Below are 12,454 nucleotides of genomic sequence, written 5' to 3'. Positions count from 1 at the left end.
AAAAAAAAAACGGAACCCTAAGAGGATCCTCGCAGCCAGCTTTTCATTAGAAAAGCCAACGCCAATCGTCCCACAGCTCTGCCAAAAGGCAATCAATAGGACTTTTGGAAAACTGGGTGCAATAGTGCACACTTTTTACTGTCCCACAATCAATAGGAACCGTGAAGAACAGTGCCATGAGCAAACACACACACACAAACAGATGAAAAGTGGCCCTGGACACAAGGCACAAGGGGCTTGTTTGGGACCAGGCTTAGATTACCTTGAAAAAAACCACCACAGGCTTCTGCTGCAACTGTGATTGACTCACAGAAGTGATTTAATTAACAAACCCCTTAACTAATGAATCAATTAAGCAATTGATTAATGCGCGCCACCCCTATGGATTACAGCTGATACTGACCATTAAAGATAAACTGTGTTCAATTTAGAGCAGTTTACAGCAGATTACATTCAGACAGATGCTCCGCTTTTACCTACGTACCCCATGGCTGTGAGGGATTTGAAATCACCAAGGATTTGCCAAGTAAAACACGGTGATTGTGACACTGCTTCTGTATGCTGAAGGAGTATTACTGCAGCATTAAATACATGCATATTATCTTTATCTCACTTGAGCCTAAAGCTGTGCTTCGGGGCTAAGTTCCCTAAAATCCTTCCTTTCTGCAGATTAATAATAGATGCTTAAAAAAAAGGAAGAAATACTTAATGACTGCACCTCTGCTGCTGGATCTCAAAATCACATTCGAGTGGGAGCTCGTGCAGCAGTTCGCCCTGGCCTCCACTCTAATTAAACCATCGGCAGGTTTTAGATGCAGGTGATAGCTGGCAAAGCGGCTACGCCTCTTAAATGCCGTGCCTAGCGCACACTGTGCATTCTGCTACAGTGGCACAAACAGAATTAATATTCAGATGGAGAAATGAGACACGGCATCCGCAGATGGCACGACGAAATTGAATACTTGTACTGAAATCTCTGCAGCGATAGGAGGAAACTGGAGGACAAAATAGCACGAAAAGTGGAGGGAAAAAAAAAACTGCCGATATAAACAACAGTTGTGGAGCAGATCTTTAGTATGTTACATAACCATCTAGTGTTTGACAACTCTGGCGCATAAAAACGATCACGCTAGGATTTTTTTTGTCATGCAATCAGTTTAATTTGAGCAAAAGAGCTCGACGTCAGAGACAGGGGTGTCCTGCGTTTCAGGCAGTGATGTGAGTTTTGAGCACATCACCCCCGACTGCAGACTCATGGTTTGTTCATATGTCTATTATTACACTATTACACCCTCTCTTTTTCAACTGGTGTCCTAAGTGACAGGGCTCCCCTTCCTTCACGGGCCACGTGCATGCATGACACCACGAGTTTGCCACCGCTTGACCCGAATCTGCCTGAGGCTGCTCCGAGCTGAGCCTCCACAGCACGGGATGTCATTCTAATCCACATCTTTTTGTTTGGGAAAAAAAAGAGGATACCCTTCACTGTGCTTTTTAGAGCACCTGCTGTAAATGATTTTGGTTGTCTGACATCGAGTGCAGTGCATTCACACAGACACACACACACACTGTATATCTGTCACTTTGGTCCATTATGGCTCACTCTGTGGTTTTACCTGAAGATCAATAATGGCAGTTGTTAGGCAGCCTGGTGGTCTGTCTGAGGGAGGTGGAGGACACAGAGAGGCCACTGGGCTGTGCAGACATGAGGTTTTTATGAGTGCTACACCTATTCAGCTCCTCTCCTGTCACAGAGACATTTAATCTTTCATCTTTTCAAGACTTATTCATTAAAAAAACTAACTTAAATAAGAATAAATGGTTTGTGTGGGTATGCTTGCAAACGAATGTGCATCTAAGATCATTTCAATCAGAGGTCTCAAACATAAGATCCGGGGGCCAGAATCAGCCAACCTGGTCCACATCTTTGAAAAATGTGACAGAGAGCATCGATTTCTGACTTTTTGCTGAATTTTCCATACATTTACCATACTATACATTTCTCTCTTTTATTTAGCACTGCAGCATTTCTTTATTATGTAGAAAACCACACAATGAAAGCTACTGTTATTTTTTAAATTAAATGGAATTAAATGTGCAATTAAACATCTTTCTCCTGACAGAAGCTGGTTCGGCTGACTTGAAATCAGAGTGGGATGTATGTGGCCCACAACGCTTTAGATGTTTTGGGAAAACAACCTTCTATATGGCACCATCCATGGCACAGTTACATCAAGGAGAAGATGCAAACTAATCATTCAAGATTATTCAAATTTGTCTTTAAGGTTTTAAAGGCTCTAAAGCGTCCTCATGAACACTTAAGAGAATTTTCGATAAAGCCACTAAGCTCTGTTCTTGTACACCTTCACAATGTTACTCCAATACTGAGAGCGAACAAGCCAGTGGTGTTTTAAAGAGGCTGCTCTTTTTAGCTTTAAAAGCACACCACAGATATAACGGTAACATATTATGCAGGCCATTTTATTACAGCGACTAACATGTTATTTCACAAACTAAACCTTTCACGTGCCTCGATGGTCCCGGACTCGCCGGGGGATTTCTGCACCAGGAGCTGTTCTGCGAACCTGTCGGACCCTCTATTGCCATGTGACAAATATCTCAGCCAATAAAGAGCGAAACGGGATTCGCTTCATTGTGTGAATTATTGAAGTGGACAGTGTGAGAAATTTATGGCCCAAAATTCATCCACATTCCGAGTGCATAATACGTTTCCAATCCCAAACCCAAGCCTCTCTGCGAGCGGAGATCCTGTGCCACATTATGCAAGAGGGCTGACGCAACGGGGTGTACAAGCCCCCCAATCTTAAATGCATATTTCTGCTCATAGTGTGTTCAGCTTCCTAACGAGCTGACACAGAGCTGGCGTATTCTTTCTCCATGAGCCCAAATCACCATCTTCAATCTGTAGTTGGCAAGCTCACAATCACTGGTATGAAAATAACTCTCTTGTTGACAGGCTACCTTAAATAATATACCACCTGCATGCACATCTGTACAGCCAGCTTCAGCGTCCTCACGCACTGAAGCACAGAGGAGGCGATCAATCCGTGACATGATAGAGAGGAGACTAAAAATACTTCTTCCCCCCCGCTTTCTTTTGTTCTAATTCACACTAAAAGATGGTAGTGTTGGACAACCCCGATGTTCTTAATGAAAGAATATGCAGGCCGAGACTAAAAGGCCTCTGTTCTTTTTTTAGGTCCCTTGTGCATGCCTTTCATTATCCTCATTCCCAAAAGACTGTCGCTAATGCACTCCTTTGAATTCATTTTATCAGTTCATATTATTAGGCCTCAGAGCAGGCTTTGACCTTGGCCATTCTTGTAGCCTAAAGTGAGCATATTCTCACCACTCCTCTCCCTCCGTCTCTCTGTGCCACATTTCAATAAAGCCCAAACCGAAATTAAATGTGGCCTCTTGCCAGAGAGTGACCAGCAGACTTCCACCCCCCCCACCAAAACTTAAAAGCTATTCTGTGTCAAGTTAGAAAGCACAGGAAAACACGGGCTTAGGGGAACGACACCTCAGCGTAAAAAGCACAACATGATACAGGCAAACAACTCGGCGGTGAAGGTCAAAAATATTGCCTTGCCAGTCAACAAGCTCAACAATGCTGATGGCCCGAATCTAATGAGATCCCCTCGCATCAACACGGCCACAAGCAGCATTTTTTTGTACTGTTAGGTGGCCACACAATCCTCTTTTTGACCTCTGTGTAAGGCCAGTGTGCCACAGTAAATTAAAACTCCAAAGGGTGGCTTTGGGACATGTGCCAGTACAGAATCCTCAACTCCCCTTGCTTCAAATTTTTTGGCTGACAGACCTATTTCTCACCCCTCACTCCCTTCACTATGGCTGGACATACTCCTACCCAGAAGCAGTCATGGACTCACCACGGCGAGGGAAGTGCTTGCTGCTGCTTGACCCGAATATCTGCCCAGGGCTGGAGGCAGGGAGGGCATGGCGAGCCATTCCAAGCCTTCGCTTTTCAAAAATCACCACAAAGGAAAACCCGTGACTGTTCCTAAGTGCCAAACAGACCCTGCTCGCCCCGGGGTATACATGTGTAAGGGTAGTATTAAGAGCTGTTTTACGTGCCAGCTTTATGCAGTGCAGTAATTCCCCCAGCTTACACCATTTGACTTTCATAAGGAGTTTGAGCAGTAAGTGTGCTCAACCTCTGCATGAAAGTCTCCCCGCAGACAGATGTGATTTGTGTATATCGCGGTGTACTGTAGGTGGAATTAATGACCGGTTACACGGAACAATCTCCCACACTGAGACATCGGCTAAGTTGTGATTCATTAAAGCATTCACAGCTGAATGTCAGCAAATGGAACTCAATTAATTAACCCACCCACCCCCCCAAAAAGGCTGCACCAACTTCCCACAATGCAGCCACGTCTGCAGGCTGTGCCATCCAGACAGCATGGCAGCAATGACAGACACACAGCAGCCAGAGCAACAGAGAAGCTGGGAGTTGTGTGACCGAGGGTCTGAATTGGAATTGTACCCGACTTTCGACTCCAAAAAAAGGGGGTCTGAAAACACAATGTAAAGGCGAATGGAACGACATTAGAACCGCTTGACCTCAATGTTACCCTAAAGCTAGACTCTAGTGCCATCTATTGAAAACGCTTAAAACAAATCAGTATCTCCATACAGTCAACTGCTTTTAGTGGTACTTTTTTTTCACCCCCTCTTCCTTGAGCACAATTCTTCCTTCTCCTCTGGCATTCAATATTGGTTAATCGAACATATTCGGGTTGATTACTTGTTGATGAGCAGAGATGCAGAAATGCAGGTGGGATAGAAATCACAGCAGCGCTTGTGCGCCTCATGCTAATGAATTTGCTTTTGTGCAAACTGGATTGGATTCTTCTTTCTTTTTGTGTATCGGAGCCACTTAAGAAAATGGGATATTTGATCATGTTTGAATATGTATATATACGTATTTGTATTTTTTTAGCGGAAAACTTCATATAAACTACACGGCAGAGGATGGCTCTGTAACAGATCAGATTGAGGGGGTAAATCGGTGGAGTTCGGTGTGATTACCTTCTTTGAGCAGGCGGGAGTGGATAAGGAGAATGAGAAAGCAGCAGATCGCCGCTCCGGTCAGTGCCCACGCAACTCTGAGCAGCTGCATCCTGGCGTGGGAAGGTTTTGTGGCGGACCGAGACAGCCGTGCAAGCGGGAGAGAGAGAGATAGACGCACACTCCACCTCAGCTCACAGACACGCACTGCCTCATATTCTGTTGGCCATGGAATGCAGCTTTCGTGCAAAGAAAAATGTTAAAATTTTAAAAAAAATAAATAATGAAAAAAATCCCCACTTGATAGTCCGCTTTAGATGTGACACAGAAGGAAGGAGGATGGGATTCCGCAAAAATAAGCGCGCTCGCTTCGTCGCCGGTGCGTCAGAGTGGTTTCCAAACAGAGGGGCGATTAACCCCAAATCACCGCCTGAGCGGCTGGCATCTTTCCTCACACCACTTCTTCTTCTGCTTCTTTTGCTCCTTCAGGGGTCTCTCGCTGGCTTCACGGGAGTGTCGGTCACGACGGGTTCAGGAGAGCGGGCTGCACCCCTCGGTGTCTCCGTCTATGAGTGCGCACGGCGGTCCACGGCGTTGCGGCGCGCAGATGATCACCGCTCTCCGCTGCATGTTACGCACATCTCTCCCACTGCCTGAGAGACAGAGGCGAACACTGCCAACCAAGTCGCTTCACAGCCTCTCTCTCTCTCTCTCGTTTTCCCTCCCTCTCTCTCTCTCTCTCTCTCTCTCTCTCTCTCTCTCTCTCTCTCTCTCTGTCGCGCTGTCTCTCTCTCTTTCTCCCACTTTTTCACCATATCGCTCGGCCGATCCGTCACTTTCTCTCTACCCCCGCCCCCACTCCACCTCTCAACCCCCGAACCCCTATTCCTCCAGTCCAGTGCAACTCTTGGCATTTTACGCACGAGAACGATACAGTTTCATAAACTATGCATCTCCAGGATATTCCCCGTTCAGAAAACACCCCAATTCAAAATCTAAGATTAAGAGGCGCTGTGGTCAGCAATTCTCCCCCAGCCTTCTCTGCTCAGGTTCTTCCCATGCATCCTCCCATCAATCATGTAGCAGATTAATAAGAAACAGTTGCGGCCAGGTATGTGGGAACATCTTACTTTCTGTCCCTCATACGTGATCCACTGTTTCCCCCCCTCTGCTTAGCTCCAGGTTACGTCACAACTCCCCAAATAATCTCCTGCGGGTTCAAAGCAGAAGACATTCTGCTGCTCTAAGAAAAAGAAAAGACGCTAGCCTCAACGAATAAATAAATAAATAATAGTGATCCGAGTATATTTTCTGGCTAAAGAGGAAATTTAAAACTGCTGATTTTAGTTTTGGAGCCTGTACAAATATTTTTCTTCTTTAAAAAAAATGCACTGGAAATTGTGCATACCTCCATATTAGTCAGACCTTTTAGATATTGGAACAGGCAACAGGTTTGGCTAGTTAGCTCAGCCTCAGGCTTTTTTTTTTTTAATCATTCACCGCCCCCCACACACCCAACAGCAAACCTATGACAGGTGCAGCCTAAATTCCTCTGATTAAAACAATCTAAACAGCTGATGCTGTTGCAATTTCTTAACAAACAATACATTTAGTCCCCTTTTCATCATTGGAGCTTTGAATGGGTATCATGATCACGGGAATGAAAGCAATCCAGCTGGAGGATGACCAAGGCTGAATGGCCACACAATGGCACGTGTAATCCTTTACCCTAAACCCCTCTGCACGGCACAAAAAGCACTGCCATTGTTTCAGTTTGTGTGTTGTCACAGTCTGCTTTTCGAGGCTCGACCGATGTGGGACTTGCCGAGTGATGTGAAATGTGAAATAAATATTCATTCATTTATTTATCCGCTGAAGTTTAGTCTGCCATTTGGGAGAGAGCGTGGCCAGTGTGCACACAATAACCCATATGGCCGCTCAAGTGATCACAGCATCTGAAAGCAGCGTCTCCTCCTTGGGGTGTTTGTACGTTCCGTTCCCTGCATCTGTGTATTTATAATTGAATCACAATGACACGGCTGGAGAAGTGACAGTGCCACTCAAACCAGAAAACCGTCATTGCAGTGTCAATAAGGTTGGCCCCTGCAGTTACTGCTACTAATTAGCTGATAACAGTCTCCGTTGGCTGAAATGTGTGCCAGACTCTGTGTGTGTGTCTTACCACACGCGTGTTTTTTCTTTCCCTACACCTCCCAGCCTCGGCAACTGAAGCCGTGATCCATCCATCTACTCTGTGGAAAGCAATTAACAGAGACTTGACCTCGACATGGATTTGGGCTGAGGAGGCTGAATGTGTGCCCATGACAGTGTGGGTGTACAAAGCCGCCATTGTCATCGGCGGACTCGATACAAGTCTATACTCCCTGGAAAGCGCAAATGGCTAAATCTAACTGTGTGTCAAGTTTGACAGCTGGATGTTCCGAGACAGAGTGATGGTTTGATCTGTCAGAGGAAACCAATTACAGCTGTTCACGAGGTTGCCATCTTTATGCAACCCTGACATCTCGCCTCGCACGTTTGAACCACACGCAATAACATCCACCATATGTACAGCGCTAAGAACAGCTTCTTTTTTTTTTTTTTACTACCAGTTTAAGGTGGCACCAGCAATTTGCGTAACTGTGAGTAAATATTTAGAACATGAAAAGAATTCAGCTGCGCAGCTTTTACATCAACCAGCAATTAGGCTTTTGTGTTATTTATAAAGTAGAAATGTGCTTCTCCACAAACTCTGGAGCGAGCAGCTGAGGCTTCAGCTCACTCACTCACTCAGCACGGAACAGCATCTGCAGGCAGTGCATCCATTTGTACAGTGCGTACAGTAACTCAAATAAAACAGCAAGAATGTTGATGGAGTTCTGCTTCCTTCACATGTCTATCCCTTTTTTCAATTTTTTCTGTAGGGTTTTCTAAAAACCCAAGAGTTACTGGAGTTTATGAATATATAAAGCAGTTCAAGTAAGTTTTCACATGTACAATTATATTTACTCATAGTTAATGTTGTATTATGTGAGTCAGAGATGCTGTTTTCATTAGCGTGCAGAAGCTGTGCTGGATCCTAGATAAAGCTCTACTTTCCACGTTTTAAAAATCCTATGGCACATGGACCTCGATGCCAGCAGCGATTGTGTTAATTTTCCAAACATCGCTGCAGCATATCTGCCAGAAACCAACCTGAATTAAGATCTGCTAAAACACCTGATGCCCGTGGTGAGGGAGGGCATATTTTAAACATTGTGCAAGCAAGTGTATATATGGCAAGATTTTTTAGGCTTAAAAAAAAAAGAAAAGAAATATGCATTTGATCTCTTACACAGATGTCATTGTCTTTCATACTGCACCTTTTATCTCCAGGACTGATTGTAGACAATAGTGTTAGCGGAGGAGAGAGATATTTAAGTCAAAGGCTAATGTTTTGTTGACCCATCCATCTACCCCAGGGGAAACAGCAACTGCAAAACTGATATTTTACTTCCTCTAATCAAAATGCCTACTGCAGATTACCCTGAAGGTTTCTTTTATTGGACATCATCAGAAATGTTTCTTTCGAAAATTCATGAATCTCCTCCACAGCCTGTAAACTTAAACTTTGTATGTAAATTGGTGGAGTTCTGCTTTAAATCAGCTTTCTGTATTGTTTCTCCTTTTTCTTATGGCCTAGAAAACGTTGCACATTTAAAGAAGGTGAAAAGCATCAAAATTACCATAAAGCTTTGTAATAAAACACGCTAAACCAATATGAGAAAATACAATATATTCTCTTTGTCTGCAACAGAAAAGCATCCAAAGGCACAAGCTAAGTTATAGTATATCATCCTACATGATTATTACTTACTAATGAGCTTACTGCTGTGGGTTTCAAACTATATTTAGCAGCTCTCCCATAATTAAAAAATATATTTTAATACACTCACATATAGATACACTATATATAGACAGAGTATAAACTGTAAGGATTAATATCTTGTGTAACAGTTGAACTTTAATTTTGTCACCCAGCACAGGGTCTCATCTTTTTTGCACTACTTCCTTAGGGATCAACTGTTCTGTCTAGACACTATTATAAATCCCTGTTAGGCAGTTTCTTGCATTATGTGCAACTCCTTTTCTATATTACAAAGAGATAGCAAAAATGTTTTGAGATAAGTTTTGGAATACTGAAATCTCCTTTTTTTTTTTGTAAATTATTAAACAATTTCCTTCCTCTCTATCCTCACATCACCCACCTACACTGCTGCCACGTCTCCTCTCTCACTTTCTCCTTCTCTATATTGCCACCCCCTCAGTGCTATGCTTTTCCTTGCCAAGAGCCAGGAGAGGCGTTACTTGCTTTGTCCTCTGTACAGGTCACTGGCTGTATGCCAAACAGAGCCCATGCCAATAAAAGCCATGAGTAATGGGCTAAAACTTCTACATTCGCTGTGTTTCCCATTATTTCCCATGGCCAATAAATCTGAAGAAGGGCTTAATCAAAGGGAAAAGCTGGAACATACGGCCCATGCCCAGTAGGGTGTTCAACACAAGGATTCTTACAGTTTAATCAGAGATAAAAGTTGAGGTGGCAGCCACCAATAAGGCTTTGCTTGTGACCCACTTTGTCTTCTGACAGGTGGAGCCATTATTGTTTCGGGAGATGAACACACTGCTGCTGTCATGCAACAAAGCTGCCTCTGGGCCTCTGAGATCAGGTCGAGTCTTAATAGAGTCCCCGAAGAACTTAATAGACAGGTAATTGAATAAATGTTGCAAAATTCATGAATTGCTCAGTGAAAAATCAAAGTTTCAAGGCAGATTAGGGCAGTCTAATGTGTCTCTCAGCATTTTAAACACATGCCAACCAAAAGTGGCAGAGCCAAAAAAGATTCTTGCTGAAAAGAAGATATCTTTCTACACAGTCACTGGGATGGTTATCAGTATTATTCACAATTACATAGTTATGCTGTAACACCTTATTCGTAGCATGGCATATCCATCACACTTCTACACTTACCTACACTACAAAGGAAAATAATTTGTTAGCTGTGGTTAACAGGGTAAAACTGTAGCTATACAGTATGAAAAGCCTTCACTTTAAAAAGCTGGCACAAACCATACCTCCAACTCTGGAGAGACCTAAAAAAAGCTTTCTAGCTTGGATACAGGAAGGGAAAATACACTATAGACAAACAAAATGCTAGTTTTTCAAACTAGCTTGTGCTAATTAGTTAGCCGACTTTTTAGGAGGATTAGTTTTTAGAATTAGCCCATTATATTTTCCATGACTGGATTTATGTGGAATGAAAACAAAAATCAAATACTAAATGGTGTGCAAATCAGCATGAAAATATTTGATTTAAAGAAAATAGCCAGGGGGAGTAATATTAGCATTAGCGGAGGTTATTTTGGATTGTGTTTCCAGCTAGCTTTATTTTAGGTGTTTTGCTTTAACTGTTGGGTTTGCTTGTATTCTGCAAAACCTATCCATCTATGAAAAATCTGGTCTTGGCCAACATATAAAACCATAAAAACTGCACTTCATGGATCACTCAGTGTGTGAGAATGTGCGATTGATTGATTGGAACAAATTTCTCCATGGACATCTCCAAAAGTTGATTCTGTTCATCTGGACGTAGCGTTTTGTAGGAGAAATGTTTCATCACTCATCCAAGTGACTTCTTCAGTCTCAGCTGACTGCAGGTTTCCCCAAATTTTATAAACAGTACATTTGCATTTGCACCAGCGGGTTGAGGATCGAAGCCAGAAACTTGGAGATGTTATAGGTGACAGAGTTGATCATGCAGACAATAGGTCTTAAAGGTGCACCCTGTTTATGTAGCGGCCAGGGAGGCAGAAGAACAGCACATCAAGAAGGCCCTGAGTAAATGTGGTTATCCCAGCTGGACTTTTGTCAAAGCTGGAAAGGCACCTAAAGAAAGCTCCAGCCGATCCAGGAGAGAAGGACAACCACTGCCCAAGCGAAAACCTGTAGTGATCCCATATGTGTCAGGAGTATCGGAACAGTTGAGACGCATTTTTTCTAAACACCGGGTCTCTGTGGCTTTTAAACCCCAAAATACGCTGCGCCAAAAACTGGTCCACCCCAAGGATCGGGTCCCCCGACACAAACAGAGTAACATAGTGTACGCTGTTAAGTGCCAGGAGGATTGCCAGGATTTATACATCGGGGAAACCAAACAACCTCTGGCGAAGCGGATGGCACAACACAGAAGAGCTACCTTGTCAGGCCAGGACTCTGCAGTCTATTTACACCTACAGGCCAGTGGACACTCTTTCAATGATGAGGATGTACACATCCTGGACAGGGAAGAACGCTGGTTTGAGCGCGGAGTCAAGGAGGCCATTTACGTGAAAAGGGAAAGACCATCTCTGAATCGAGGAGGGGCCTAAGGGTACATCTTTCGCCATCTTACAATGCTGTGATTGCAGCCATTCCCCAACTCTCTGTGAATGGTACTCATGGCCATTGATCAGTGTTCTTTGATCAGTGGGTTTTGGTCAGTGGTTGTTGATCAATGGTCATGAGAATTTGCATAATTAAGATTAAGGAACTGACCTCCCAGCCCATTGTTCCTTCAGTGGGCTGGTTTCAGTCATTATGCAAATATACTGTTTATAAGATCGGGGAAAACTGCAGTCAGCTGAGACTGAAGAAGTCACTTGGATGAGTGACGAAATGTTTCTCCCACAAAACGCTACGTCCAGATGAACAGAATCAACTTTTGGAGATTTACTTTCCTGGATGATTGAGAATGCATCAAGACATCTCCATGGACATGCGTGTGAATGGATGAACGAGGCTTGAAGTGTAAAATTGGAGTGGTCATCAAGACTAGAAAAGCACCATATAAATTCCTGCTCAAGATGGACTGGAGGGCTTCTCACATGTTTTGGGATCAGACACAGCTTGTCCAAAGAAGCAAAAATCACCCTAGTAATGACAAAGCACTTTTAAGATTTTGTTCAAATAAAAGCAGGAAAGCCACTACATGTTTCACTTTGCTTACTGTCAGTCACACTGACACTTGGGGAAAGAATCCAAGCATCTGTCAAGAAGTTACCTGTGAGAAGACCCCCACCTTAGATATCTGTCCTGTTTTTGTCTTAATATTTGTGAAACATTTGTTATTTGTGAAACTTCACACCATGAAGTTTGTGTGTTTTTAGTAAATATGTCTAATTTCACTCATTATGCAACTCATGAGGATATCTAACAATAGAAACATCTGAGGTATAAAGATAAAGATAGCACACACATGTCTATGACAGGTTTATAAGTATTCTTAAAGAAAAAATAGAAAAAATACTTTTATTACTTTTTCTGTTCTAATTCACTTTTGTTCTTGGAGAACATGATATCCTTGCTGAGCCTAATCAA

General features: G+C 43.2%; 1 protein-coding gene across 5 annotated transcripts in view; it reads right to left on the bottom strand.

The window, feature by feature from the left end:
* Positions 1–12,454, bottom strand: part of tafa5a (TAFA chemokine like family member 5a) — a 160,875-nt gene that overhangs the window by 104,979 nt on the left and 43,442 nt on the right. Inside the window, exon 1 of one of the 5 annotated variants that reach the window (XR_003214549.1) lies at positions 5,080–5,791. The exons of the other annotated variants lie outside the window; for them this stretch is intronic. The gene's annotated coding sequence lies outside the window, so the exon portion shown is untranslated. Of the gene's footprint in view, positions 1–5,079; positions 5,792–12,454 lie in introns of those variants that run through there. 5 annotated transcript variants of the gene reach the window in all.

The sequence above is a fragment of the Oreochromis niloticus genome, linkage group LG17, assembly GCF_001858045.2.
Source record: "Oreochromis niloticus isolate F11D_XX linkage group LG17, O_niloticus_UMD_NMBU, whole genome shotgun sequence".
In the NCBI taxonomy this organism is placed as follows: domain Eukaryota; kingdom Metazoa; phylum Chordata; class Actinopteri; order Cichliformes; family Cichlidae; genus Oreochromis; species Oreochromis niloticus.
This window is presented reverse-complemented; position numbering and strand designations above follow the sequence as displayed.